This window comes from Bombus fervidus, unplaced genomic scaffold (assembly GCF_041682495.2).
Source record: "Bombus fervidus isolate BK054 unplaced genomic scaffold, iyBomFerv1 scaffold0120, whole genome shotgun sequence".
Classification (NCBI taxonomy): Eukaryota; Metazoa; Arthropoda; class Insecta; order Hymenoptera; family Apidae; genus Bombus; species Bombus fervidus.
Genome location: NW_027212682.1, coordinates 17,501 through 32,137, shown reverse-complemented (window position 1 = coordinate 32,137; position 14,637 = coordinate 17,501). Strand labels below are relative to the sequence as shown.

Here is a 14,637-nt window from a genome sequence, read left to right as displayed (position 1 = left end):
ACGCCGCTGGACTTTGAATTTTTATATGCCAGCGAAAGCAATACGCCGCTGGACTTTGAATTTTTTTATATGCCGGCAAAAGCAATACGCCGCTGGACTTTGAATTTTTATATGCCAGCGAAAGCAATACGCCGCTGGACTTTGAATTTTTTAAGTATGCTTGAAAAAGCAATACGCCGCTGGACTTTGAATTTTTATATGCCAGCGAAAGCAATACGCCGCTGGACTTTGAATTTTTTTATATGCCGGCAAAAGCAATACGCCGCTGGACTTTGAATTTTTATATGCCAGCGAAAGCAATACGCCGCTGGACTTTGAATTTTCATATGCCAGCGAAAGCAATACGCCGCTGGACTTTGAATTTTTATATGCCGGCGAAAGCAATACGCCGCTGGACTTTGAATTTTTATATGCCAGCGAAAGCAATACGCCGCTGGACTTTGAATTTTTATATGCCGGCGAAAGCAATACGCCGCTGGACTTTGAATTTTTATATGCCAGCGAAAGCAATACGCCGCTGGACTTTGAATTTTTTAAGTATGCTTGAAAAAGCAATACGCCGCTGGACTTTGTCGCGTGCGCTTGAAAAAGGAATTTCGCTGCGTACGGCCTTAGATGGTCGTACGTAGCGATTTTTTTTCCTTTAAATCAATTTTCGTCGAGTGCGATTCAAAAGCAATACGCCGCTGGACTTTGTCGTTTTCAAGCAAAAACCAATACTCCGCTGGAATCGACAATTTAATTCCAAACACAATTTCGCTACGTACGGCCGTCGATGCGAACGATGGTCGTACGTAGCGATTTTTTTTTCCTTTAAATCCAATAGAGATAACGTCTCGAGGGCGTGCCCGGGCGCCACTCCCCCCCCCCCAACCCCCCGCATCGCGGGTCAGCGCCGGGGTACGTACGATATTCTTAAGGTACGTACGTACGTACGAAAATACGACGACGTAATTCGCAAGGGCGAGACGCGCGCTCGCTCCTCTTTTACTTTTCGTTCTCTCGTTTTTTCCTTCTTTCACCATCGACCAAACCGCTCTCGATCGATCCAAGAAACGAGACGAAAGTAACGAAAAATTAACGTAACGAAAATATACCGTGGACGTACGAAGTAACGGTCGCGATCGTTGCTCGCTCGCTGCGCTCGCTCGAACTTATACTAGCCCAACCCAAAACCGATCCCGCGAGTTTCTCCGATTTCAAGAGAAATCGAGGAACGAACGCGAAAAAGGGATTGGTTTTGGGTTGGGCTAGTTTTTTTTTCGAGCGAGCGCAGCGAGCGAGCAACGCTCGAGAGCCCGTCTGACTTTGAAAAATTTTCGTACCGAACGGTTATTTCCAGTTATTTCGCTTAAAAGCGTTGTGATGCGTATATATTTTTACATAAATGGGAATATCATGTATTCCTACGTCGGGATTAAGCGTTTATTTCGTCCCGAGAACGTTAAAAAAAAATTTTTAATCGAACCGTTTTTTCGAATTTTTTCGCTTAAAAGCGTTACAAGGTGCTAATATTTGTGCATAAATCGCTTTAGAATGACGTTTTACATCGGGATTAAGCGTTTATTTCGTCGCTGGAAAGTTATATAAAAAAAGTATGATCGCGCCCGGGACGTTGGAACTTAGTCGCATTCTCGACCGGTACGTAGGGACTTAGAAAAATTTTCGACCGAAAAGTTATTTCGAGTTATTTCGCTTAAAAGCGTTATAAGGTATGAATATTTTTATAGAAATCGTTATGGTTCGACGAATTCTAGTCGACTGTAACGATTTCGTTTTATTTTTTTAAAAAATTGCCCCCTCCGGACCGACATGACCGGCGGTTGGCACTTCGTCGATCCCCCGGCCGGTACGTAGGGACTTAGAAAAATTCCGGTCCAAAAAGTTATTTCGAGTTATCTCGCTAAAAAGCGTTACGAGGTATGAATATTTTTATATAAATGGCAATATTATGTATTTCTACGTCGGGATTAAGCGTTTATTTCGTCCCGAGAACTTTAAAAAAAATTTTTTAATCGAACCGTTTTTTCGAATTTTTTCGCTTAAAAGCGTTACAAGGTACGAATATTCTTGCATAAATCGCTTTAGAATGACGTTTTACGTCGGGATTAAGCGTTTATTTCGTCGCTGGAAAGTTATATAAAAAAAGTATGATCGCGCCCGGGACGTTGGAACTTAGTCGCATTCTCGACCGGTACGTTGGGACTTAGAAAAATTTCGGACCGAAAAGTTTTTTCGAGTTATTTCGTTAAAAAGCGTTACGAGGTATGAATATTTTTATAGAAATCGTTATGGTTCGACGAATTCTAGTCGAACGTAACGATTTCGTTTTATTTTTTTAAAAAATTGCCCCTCCGGACCGACATGACCGGGCGGTTGGCACTTCGTCGATCCCCCGGCCGGGACGTAGGGACTTAGAAAAATTCCGGACCGAAAAGTTATTTCGAGTTATCTCGCTTAAAAGCGTTATGATGCGTATATATTTTTACATAAATAGCAATATTACGTATTTCTACGTCGGGATTAAGCGTTTATTTCGTCCCGACAACGTTAAAAAAAAATTTTTAATCGAACCGTTTTTTCGAATTTTTTCGCTTAAAAGCGTTATAAGGTGCGAATATTCTTGCATAAATCGCTTTAAAATGACGTTTTACATCGGGATTAAGCGTTTATTTCGTCCCCGAAAGGTGCCGTAAAAAATTTACGATCGCGCCCGAGACGTTGGAACTTAGTCGCATTCTCGAGCGGTACGTTGGGACTTAGAAAAATTTCGGACCGAAACGTTATTTCGAGTTATTTCGCTTAAAAGCGTTACGAGGTATGAATATTTTTATAGAAATCGTTATGGTTCGACGAATTCTAGTCGAACGTAACGATTTCGTTTTATTTTTTTAAAAAATTGCCCCCTCCGGACCGACATGACCGGGAGGTTGGCACTTCGTCGATCCCCCGGCCGGTACGTAGGGACTTAGAAAAATTTCGGACCGAAAAGTTATTTCGAGTTATCTCGCTTAAAAGCGTTACGAGGTATGAATATTTTTATATAAATGGGAATATTATGTATTTCTACGTCGGGATTAAGCGTTTATTTCGTCCCGAGAACTTTAAAAAAAATTTTTTAATCGAACCGTTTTTTCGAATTTTTTCGCTTAAAAGCGTTACAAGGTGCTAATATTTGTGCATAAATCGCTTTAAAATGACGTTTTACATCGGGATTAAGCGTTTATTTCGTCGCTGGAAAGTTATATAAAAAAAGTACGATCGCGCCCGGGACGTTGGAACTTAGTCGCATTCTCGAGCGGTACGTAGGGACTTAGAAAAATTTCGGACCGAAAAGTTTTTTCGAGTTATTTCGTTAAAAAGCGTTATGAGGTACGAATATTTTTATATAAATGGGAATGTTATTAAGTTTTACGTCGGGATTAAACGTTTATTTGGTCCCGAAAACGTTAAAAAAAAATAGTGGACCGACGCGACTCGGCCCGTCGGACTTTGTCATACTCTCCACCGGTACGTAGGGACTTAGAAAAATTTTCGACCGAAAAGTTTTTCGAGTTATTTCGCTTAAAAGTGTTATAAGGTATGAATATTTTTATATAAATCGCTATATTATTATATTTTACGTCGGGATTAAACGTTTATTTGGTCCCGAAAACGTTAAAGAAAAATAGTGGACCGACGCGACTCGGCCCGTCGGACTTGGTCATACTCTCCACCGGTACGTAGGGACTTAGAAAAATTTCGACCGAAAAGTTTTTTCGAGTTATTTCGCTTAAAAGTGTTATAAGGTATGAATATTTTTATATAAATCGCTATATTATTATATTTTACGTCGGGATTAAACGTTTATTTGGTCCCGAAAACGTTAAAAAAAAATAGTGGACCGACGCGACTCGGCCCGTCGGACTTGGTCATACTCTCCACCGGTACGTAGGGACTTAGAAAAATTTTCGACCGAAAAGTTTTTTCGAGTTATTTCGCTTAAAAGTGTTATAAGGTATGAATATTTTTATATAAATCGCTATATTATTATATTTTACGTCGGGATTAAACGTTTATTTGGTCCCGAAAACGTTAAAAAAAAATAGTGGACCGACGCGACTCGGCCCGTCGGACTTGGTCATACTCTCCACCGGTACGTAGGGACTTAGAAAAATTTTCGACCGAAAAGTTTTTTCGAGTTATTTCGTTAAAAAGCGTTATAAGGTACGAATATTTTTATATAAATCGCTATATTATTATATTTTACGTCGGGATTAAACGTTTATTTGGTCCCGAAAACGTTAAAGAAAAATAGTGGACCGACGCGACTCGGCCCGTCGGACTTGGTCATACTCTCCACCGGTACGTAGGGACTTAGAAAAATTTTCGACCGAAAAGTTTTTTCGAGTTATTTCGTTAAAAAGCGTTATAAGGTACGAATATTTTTATATAAATCGCTATATTATTATATTTTACGTCGGGATTAAACGTTTATTTGGTCCCGAAAACGTTAAAAAAAAATAGTGGACCGACGCGACTCGGCCCGTCGGACTTGGTCATACTCTCCACCGGTACGTAGGGACTTAGAAAAATTTTCGACCGAAAAGTTTTTTCGAGTTATTTCGTTAAAAAGCGTTATGAGGTATTAATATTTTTATATAAATCGTTGTATTATTATATTTTACGTCGGGATTAAACGTTTATTTGGTCCCGAAAACGTTAAAAAAAAATTTTTTATTCGAAAGGTTTTTTTGAATTATTTCGCTTAAAAGCGTTATAAGGTGCGAATATTCTTGCATAAATCGCTTTAAAATGACGTTTTACATCGGGATTAAGCATTTATTTCGTCGCTGAAAAGTTATATAAAAAAAGTATGATCGCGCCCGGGACGTTGGAACTTAGTCGCATTCTCGAGCGGTACGTAGGGACTTAGAAAAATTTCGGACCGAAAAGTTTTTTCGAGTTATTTCGTTAAAAAGCGTTATGAGGTATGAATATTTTTATATAAATCGCTATATTATTGTATTTTACGTCGGGATTAAACGTTTATTTCGTCCGTGGAAGGTTAAAAAAAAACGGACGGATACGACCGGGCCTTTGGAACTTTGTCTCATTCTGGACCGGTACGTTGGGACTTAGAAAAATTTCGGCCGGCGGAAAAGTCCGAAATACTTATTTCGAGTTATTTCGTTAAAAAGCGTTATAAGGTATAAATATTTTTGCGGAAACGGTTATATCTCTATTAAATACAACTGGATTAAACGTTTTTTCGAATTTTTTAAAAATTTGTGTTCGACGAACTGACACGACTGCGATATTTGTTTAATTATTTCGTTAATTAACGTTGCAAGGTATATATTTTTTTGCATATTTCTCGTTGTTTCAACGTGTTCTAATCGATTAAGAACGTGGTTTTTGTCCGTATTCGTTAAAAGAGGTGGTTTACTGATGCGATTTTGAAAAAAAAAAAAAAAATTAAATTTTTCGATAAAAACTCGTTTAAAATATTAAAATAAGCGGTGCGTTAAAATATCTCGACGATAGGACGTTTTATAAGGGTACTTTATTGGAACAAAGTGGTCGAGCGTTTCAGAGACTAAGTCCGACGGTACGTTGGGACTTAGAAAAATTTCGGCCGGCGGAAAAGTCCGAAAAGCTTATTTCGAGTTATTTCGTTAAAAAGCGTTATAAGGTATAAATATTTTTGCAGAAACGGTTATATCTCTATTAAATACAACTGGATTAAACGTTTTTTTCGAATTTTTTAAAAAATTAGTGTCCGTCGAACTGACACGACTGCGATATTTGTTTAATTTTTTCGTTAATTAACGTTGCAAGGTATATATTTTTTTGCATATTTCTCGTTGTTTTAACGTGTTCTAATCGATTAAGAACGTGGTTTTTGTCCGTATTCGTTAAAAGAGGTGGTTTACTGATGCGATTTTGAAAAAAAAAAAAAAATTAAATTTTTCGATAAAAACTCGTTTGAAATATTAAAATAAGCGGTGCGTTAAAATATCTCGACGATAGGATGTTTTCTAAGGGTAGTTTATTCGAAAAAAGTGGTCGAGCGTTTCAGAGACTAAGTCCGACGGTACGCTCTAACGGAGGTTTTACATGGTAAGCGCCCGGCCGCTGGCCCGGCCGGCGCCGACCGTCCGGCCGGCGCTTTGGTATCTATAAGAGACACGTCGAGTCGGACGGTCCGGACGGAACAGCGTCGAGCGCGTGGCTATTCTACGGCCTCGGTTGAGAATTCAGTCACCGCTCCTCGAGTCTTAGTGAACTTTTTTACTATTTCTCGACTGTTCCTTCGTTCTCGTATCGACTCTTTCTCTACACTGCTGCGCCGCGGGTCGCTGTCCTGGACGTAATGACCAAATAACGTGGCAAGGTTCCCCTTAGTCGGGAAGCTGGATCCTGTATGCTCGCACTAACTTTAAAAAAAGTTAGGGCAGTGTGCTTGTTACTAACTGAGTATCAATTCATGCTGGTTCGGCAGAGACCGTTCCAAAACTTATGTTATAGCGTACGCAGTACGTTTTAAACATACGAAAGGCTAATGGGGAGCGTACTACCTTTTAGGAAGTGCGTTCTTTCTGATTGGAGAATATCAAAAGAACGAACGAATATGTTTCTTACGAGGACGGTACGTTCAGCATGCAGTTTACGTGCTTTTTACCGCTAAGGCATATTCGTTCAACCAACAAACCATTCTTACAGAATGATCCTATGAACAGAATGATCTTAAAATATTCCACACAAACAATCAAACGAACGAAAGAAAGTAAAGAGAGAGTGGCGAAATGAGAGAGAGTAGTGGCGTTCGACGTTACAACGGGAATTAAAAGGGTGTCGTCGAACGTTCACTAAGAACGAAAAGTCTCGTCGTACGGTGTTACGGACCCACCTACGACACTCTGAGGCTATTTTAAAAAGAGAGTCTTTTGACTCTAATATATAATATATATATAAAATACAAAGTTCCCTGGTTGATCCTGCCAGTAGTCATATGCTTGTCTCAAAGATTAAGCCATGCATGTCTCAGTACATGCCGCATTAAGGTGAAACCGCGAATGGCTCATTAAATCAGTTATGGTTTCTTAGATCATACTTAAACTTACTTGGATAACTGTGGTAATTCTAGAGCTAATACATGCAAACAGATTCGTACCAGAGATGGTACGAATGCTTTTATTAGATCAAAACCAATCGGTGGCGGATGGCTCGTCCGTTCGTCCATCGTTTGTTTTGGTGACTCTGAATAACTTTGTGCTGATCGCATGGTCATCTAGCACCGGCGACGCATCTTTCAAATGTCTGCCTTATCAACTGTCGATGGTAGGTTCTGCGCCTACCATGGTTGTAACGGGTAACGGGGAATCAGGGTTCGATTCCGGAGAGGGAGCCTGAGAAACAGCTACCACATCCAAGGAAGGCAGCAGGCGCGCAAATTACCCACTCCCGGCACGGGGAGGTAGTGACGAAAAATAACGATACGGGACTCATCCGAGGCCCCGTAATCGGAATGAGTACACTTTAAATCCTTTAACGAGGACCAATTGGAGGGCAAGTCTGGTGCCAGCAGCCGCGGTAATTCCAGCTCCAATAGCGTATATTAAAGTTGTTGCGGTTAAAAAGCTCGTAGTTGAATCTGTGTGTCACAGTGTCGGTTCACCGCTCGCGGTGTTTAACTGGCATTATGTGGTACGTCCTATCGGTGGGCTTAGCTCCTCGCGGGGCGGTCCAACTAATATCCCATCGCGGTGCTCTTCACTGAGTGTCGAGGTGGGCCGATACGTTTACTTTGAACAAATTAGAGTGCTTAAAGCAGGCTACCTTCGCCTGAATACTGTGTGCATGGAATAATGGAATAGGACCTCGGTTCTATTTTGTTGGTTTTCGGAGCCCCGAGGTAATGATTAATAGGGACAGATGGGGGCATTCGTATTGCGACGTTAGAGGTGAAATTCTTGGATCGTCGCAAGACGGACAGAAGCGAAAGCATTTGCCAAAAATGTTTTCATTAATCAAGAACGAAAGTTAGAGGTTCGAAGGCGATCAGATACCGCCCTAGTTCTAACCATAAACGATGCCAGCCAGCGATCCGCCGAAGTTCCTCCGATGACTCGGCGGGCAGCTTCCGGGAAACCAAAGCTTTTGGGTTCCGGGGGAAGTATGGTTGCAAAGCTGAAACTTAAAGGAATTGACGGAAGGGCACCACCAGGAGTGGAGCCTGCGGCTTAATTTGACTCAACACGGGAAACCTCACCAGGCCCGGACACCGGAAGGATTGACAGATTGATAGCTCTTTCTTGATTCGGTGGGTGGTGGTGCATGGCCGTTCTTAGTTGGTGGAGCGATTTGTCTGGTTAATTCCGATAACGAACGAGACTCTAGCCTGCTAAATAGACGTAAATTATGGTATCTCGAAGGCCCCCGGCTTCGGTCGGCGGGTTTTTACTACCAACGTACAAACAAATCTTCTTAGAGGAACAGGCGGCTTCTAGCCGCACGAGATTGAGCAATAACAGGTCTGTGATGCCCTTAGATGTTCTGGGCCGCACGCGCGCTACACTGAAGGAATCAGCGTGTTTTCCCTGGCCGAAAGGCCCGGGTAACCCGCTGAACCTCCTTCGTGCTAGGGATTGGGGCTTGCAATTATTCCCCATGAACGAGGAATTCCCAGTAAGCGCGAGTCATAAGCTCGCGTTGATTACGTCCCTGCCCTTTGTACACACCGCCCGTCGCTACTACCGATTGAATGATTTAGTGAGGTCTTCGGACTGGTGCGCGGCCAATGTGATAAGCATTGCCGATGTTACCGGGAAGATGACCAAACTTGATCATTTAGAGGAAGTAAAAGTCGTAACAAGGTTTCCGTAGGTGAACCTGCGGAAGGATCATTAACGAAAAATACAAAAACACAAAGAATATATTTGACTTGAACACTGTATAATAAAATATATATAATATCGTCGGTAAGGAGCCGTACTCCTCCTATATCGACACAAAGTATATACGACGTATTAACAAGCTATATACTTTGACAAAAGCCAAATTTTTTACAATAAGGAGGTGGGAGACGCTCCAGTTACGAAACTATACGAAGAGTGTGGCACTCTCTCTCGATCATCGGGATGAAGAGATATACTTTTACACGAATAATTCGAGGCGCCTGCGTGAGGTCGTACACAGAAAGACCCGCCGTCTCCGAATAATATTATAACAAACGAAAAACTTAAAAATATTCTCGAGGCGCCTGCGTGAGGTCGTAAACAGAAAGACCCGCCGTCTCCGAATAATATAACACACGGAAAACTTAAAAAGATTCTCGAGGCGCTTGCGTGAGGTCGTACACAGAAAGACCCGCCGTCTCCGAATCCTATAACACGAAACCGCTACTATTAATAATAATAATAATAATAATAATAACGATATGTGAGGGAACTTGAGCTGAACACATATCGAAAAAACTAAAAGTTACAGTGGAAACCACGTGTAATGAGAAATGCGATCGAGGCGCCTGCGTGAGGTCGTACACAGAAAGACCCGCCGTCACGATCTCGTATTTCGTATTTGCATCGTGGAAATCCAACGAACGAACAATATAATATATAAACTAAAATCTCTAAAGTGCCTCGTGTCGGAGAGATCACTGCTCACACCTCTTCTATATTTCGTAGTTGCGTTGCGTAGGCCTCACCTCCTAGCAACGGGACATAAGGAAGACTGCTCTTTGGGATCGAACGAAGCGTCTATAACGAGTCGTCGACGAGAGCGAAAGAACGCGAATAGCGAGCCGCAGAAAAATAGGATACCGAATTATATATCTTCGAAGGTTCTCTTCGAAGATCCATGGATACCTATATCTGCGCGTCTCCAGCTATCTCGCGCGTCTCTCCAAACTCTCGTCGTTCCTCGAAACGTGCTTCCTACCCAAAGGGCGTTCGTTCTTCCTATGTCGTTTCGTTGTCGTTCGTTTCAACGGCGAACGATATACGATGTTCGACAAAACGAAACCACGTTGTACGTTCGTACTCGTGGATCGGGTAACCTAGAACGAAAACGCATTGCGTGGATGTTGGCCCGAAAAGATATATACCAGTGCGAGTGATGGTAAAGAGTATAACGATTCTTAACTAGACGAAGTTGGTTCGGAGGGGACCGCCGGCCGTCTCTCTATCCTCGCGAGTCTAATGCCTCGTTCCGTCGCTAGAGTTTTTCAAACTCTGCTTCTGGCTATCGGGAAGAATAGACCGCGCGCGAGGAAGAGGAACGACGACCGTGCGCGTCCCATCGATTTTTTTTATTTTTACCTGAACCACCGAAGTCGATTCAGAGGGGACCGCCGGCCGTCTCTCTATCCTCGTTGTCGTGAGTCATATGCCTCGTTCCGTCGCTAGAGTTTTTCAAACTCTGCTTCTGGCTATCGGGAAGAAACGACCGCGCGAGGAAGACGACGACGACGACCGTGCGCGTCCCATCGAATTTTTTTTTATTTTTACCTGATCGACGGAAGTTTCGTCCGGTTCGTCTCTTTTACCATCGTCTCGTCGACCCGTTCAGAGGGGACCGCCTGTCCATATCCTCGTTGTCGTGAGTCATATGCCTCGTTCCGTCGCTAGAGTTTTTCAAACTCTGCTTCTGGCTATCGGGAAGAAACGACCGCGCGAGGCCGATGGCTGCGAGTCCCATCGAATTTTTTTTAAACGCACGCACACACATACACCTGAACGGAGATGCGTTCCTTTTCGTCGCGATTTTTCGCGCTTTAGTCGTCGTTGTCGCCATCCGTTCGGAGGGGACCGCCGGCCGTCTCTCTATCCTCGTTGTCGAGAGTCTAATGCCTCGTTCCGTCGCTAGAGTTTTTCAAACTCTGCTTCTGGCTATCGGGAAGAAAAGACCGCGCGAGGAAGAGGAAGGACGACCGTGCGCGTCCCTTTCGAATTTTTTTTTATTTTTACCTGAGCGACCAAAGTGGATTCAGAGGGGACCGCCGGCCGTCTCTCTATCTTCGTTGTCGCGAGTCTAATGCCTCGTTCCGTCGCTAGAGTTTTTCAAACTCTGCTTCTGGCTATCGGGAAGAATAGACCGCGCGCGAGGAAGAGGAAGGACGACCGTGCGCGTCCCATCGATTTTTTTTATTTTTACCTGAACCACCGAAGTCGATTCAGAGGGGACCGCCGGCCGTGTCTGTATCCTCGTTGTCGAGAGTCTAATGCCTCGTTCCGTCGCTAGAGTTTTTCAAACTCTGCTTCTGGCTATCGGGAAGAAACGACCGCGCGAGGAAGACTACGACCGTGCGCGTCCCATCGATTTTTTTTTACCCGAACGATGGAGATGCATATCGGCTGTTTGCTTCGAATAACTGGACGAGAGGAACGAACATATATATATATCATGGGCTAGCCACCGTGCGCTTTCTTCGCGAGATCGTGTGCTGTACAGAGGATTCAGAATCGGGTGTTATATCCCCGTCGTTTCCTGACGAACGGAGCTTCGATCTCGTTGGTTGTTATATATTATAATGCACTTTACGCCCGGTCGGCGGGCTGCGTGTGTCGTCGCGCAGTCCGTCCGATTTCGTTTTCGAACGTATTTTCGTGTCGTCAATCATATGGCGACTTCCGCGCGTTCGATTCCCGTTGGTCGGACGTTTGTCGGATATCGGCTTCTTTCGAACCGAGAATAAGAGTACAAAAACCTGAGTACACAAACAAAAATCCATGCATAAACGATTACCCTGAACGGTGGATCACTTGGCTCGTGGGTCGATGAAGAACGCAGCTAATTGCGCGTCAACGTGTGAACTGCAGGACACATGAACATCGACATTTCGAACGCACATTGCGGTCCACGGATACAATTCCTGGACCACGCCTGGCTGAGGGTTGCTCACGTAAACCTAAGACTGCTTGCGTTGCGTATCGTTGCTCTCGGTCCGTATCTCTCTGTTCTTTCTTGCCTCGTCGACAGCCCGCCGTCGTTCGTTTTATCTTTAAACGAACGTTTCTGAGTCGGAGGACGAGCGCCAAGCAAAAGAATACGAATTAAAGAGCGGTCGAGGGCTCGTACGCGACGTACGAGCGATTGTTGGACGTTCGTCGGCGTTCGTCGCTGGATCGTGTGGAGACCGGCGTACGCATGCTCTCGATACAAATATATATGAAAAATCTATCGCGTTCACGGGAGACTCGCAAAACTACCTCCGTCTCTTCTCTGTCCCTTCTTGGCTTGACAACCCGCCGTCGTTCGTGTTTTACGAACGTTTCTGAGTCGGACGAAGCGCAAGAAGAAGGATACGAATTAAAAGAGCGCGGAGAGAACCGTCGTCGTCGACGCGGTTATCGAGATACACAGAGCGAGTTTTCTTCGTGGCCGATTTTTTTTTTCTTTTTGTATCAGCCTCTGCTACGTTTTGTTAGTCTTCGATAAGCACGAATGACCGCGCCCCCGACGTCGTCTTAAATGAATTTTTGGCGAGACTGAGAGAAAGCAAAAATATTTTTGAACAAAGTCAGTCGAGAGAGGAGAGAAAAGAGAACCAAGATATTAAAACCTAAACCTAAACTTGGTGGCGTAACGAAAAACTGTGTGCCTTAAAGAAACACAACCGTCTTTTCATCAAGATGTTTTTACTCGTACAGCCCCAGGGATCGAATACCCACTCCGTCTGTTCGTGCGGCAGAGATGTATTCTGCAGGCGCGAGACGACTGACGAGAAGACAACGAGGACCGTCGCATCGATGGGTCGTCGTTGCGTTTTTCATCCTCTGTGCTTTTTTCTGTTCTTCGCGAACCCAGAGAAAGCCGTAGATCCGGGAACGGACACACGAGATTTCTTCGAACGCTGATGACTTAGGGAGATGATCCCCAGCGTTGCGCGGAGATCGGAGAGTACGCGTACATGTATCGGGACGAATTTTTCCCCGTCGGTCGCGTATCTCTCTGCCCGCGCGCCTGGCCCAAAGCCACGTTCGTCGGAAATCAACGAAAAGTGTGTTACGATCTAGCGTGCGTCTACGATCGGCTATATTTAAGGGTGACGAAGAAGAGAAAAGCTCACGGTGTTGCGCAACGTTTCTGTACTCGATTTTAAGATGTGCATGTGAGTCCGTTACAAAGTTGTTCGGATCGTCGAAAATAGTCGTTTTCGTCGTCGTGCGAAAGAGAATAATCTCTGACATTGGCACGGAGAGATCGCGCAGAGGAAGAGAACGATCCTCTTTGGCGAGGCTCGAGAAAGACTAACGAAACTTGATTAGAGACGAGGTATACACGCGCCGTACGTACGACGTACGCGCGTGTGATTTTTTTTTGCTTTAAGGCGATTCGGCGCTCCGAGTATTAGAGAAAAAGAGATCGTTGGTCATCCCATGTCTCTTCGTCGTCTATCGCTGGACCGCGCATCCTAACGTATCGCCGGTCGTCCAGTCCCCGAGTAATAAATTCACCCCGTTGTGTACGTCTCGCGCTCGCTTTTCCACTTGCGTGAGTTCCCGTGCGTTTTCGTCGTTGGTACAGAGCAAAGAAACCGATATGTTATATACATGTCGCGTGTTCGATCTCTGTGCCAGCAATAACAGGCGAAAACAAGGAACCGCTGGAATCGTCGAGAAGAGAGAAACGGCTACGGGAGATATATTATACATAACACGTGTATATATATATATATATATTATACAAAGAGGACGGGCGTTAAAAACCGGAGATCGTTACGGGTGTCTTGCGTGAGTCTTAGCTCGAACATGATACGACGAACGAAGTTTAAAAGGCACTTTGGCGAGATGCATAAAACGTTTCTCGATCGAGATAGAATATAAGGTTCTCGATTCTATTCGAATTAATTTTTTTTTTTTATTTTTTTTTCTCTTTGAGGCGATTCTCGGAGAGAGAAATAAAAATAAAGACCCTCTGTCGCATTGTTATCAAACCGTCTTGCTTTTCTCGAATCGCGCCCACATGGCACGAAATTTTTTTTTCTTTGAAAAAAAAAATTGTCACCGTGTCGTGACGTTGAAGCGACCTCAGAGTAGGCGAGATCACCCGCTGAATTTAAGCATATTACTAAGCGGAGGAAAAGAAACTAACAAGGATTTCCTTAGTAGCGGCGAGCGAACAGGAATTAGCCCAGCACTGAATCCCGCGGTTCCGCCGTTGGGAAATGTAGTGTTCGGGAGGATCCGTTTATCCCGTGACGTCGAACCGCGTCCAAGTCCATCTTGAATGGGGCCATGTACCCACAGAGGGTGCCAGGCCCGTAGTGACCGGAACGCGTTTCGGGAGGATCTCTCCTTAGAGTCGGGTTGCTTGAGAGTGCAGCCCTAAGTTGGTGGTAAACTCCATCTAAGGCTAAATACAACCACGAGACCGATAGCGAACAAGTACCGTGAGGGAAAGTTGAAAAGAACTTTGAAGAGAGAGTTCAAGAGTACGTGAAACCGTTCAGGGGTAAACCTGAGAAACCCAAAAGATCGAATGGGGAGATTCATCGTCGACGGCGTCGGTGATCGTTGGTGAGCGATGCTCCGGGTGGGCCTTCGTGGTTCCATTGGCGAGGGCACGCCACCTTCGATTCGAACGCTCCGGCGTCGTAGTCGTGCACTTCTCCCCTAGTAGAACGTCGCGACCCGTTGTGTGTCGGTCTACGGC

General features: G+C 44.2%; 3 non-coding genes across 3 annotated transcripts in view; all 3 read left to right on the top strand.

Moving 5' to 3' along the window:
* The first annotated feature begins 6,967 nt into the window (after positions 1-6,967).
* Positions 6,968-8,891, top strand: LOC139997596 (small subunit ribosomal RNA). The gene has a single exon (XR_011802951.1). It is a non-coding gene; the product is annotated as a small subunit ribosomal RNA (ribosomal RNA).
* Positions 8,892-11,724: 2,833 nt separating this feature from the next.
* LOC139997594 (5.8S ribosomal RNA) lies at positions 11,725-11,879 on the top strand. Its single transcript, XR_011802949.1, has one exon. It is a non-coding gene; the product is annotated as a 5.8S ribosomal RNA (ribosomal RNA).
* Positions 11,880-14,007: 2,128 nt separating this feature from the next.
* The window catches only part of LOC139997597 (large subunit ribosomal RNA), a 4,175-nt gene continuing 3,545 nt past the window's right edge, over positions 14,008-14,637 (top strand). The window contains exon 1 of the ribosomal RNA XR_011802952.1: positions 14,008-14,637. This exon is cut by the window's right edge and continues 3,545 nt beyond it. This is a non-coding gene — a ribosomal RNA (large subunit ribosomal RNA).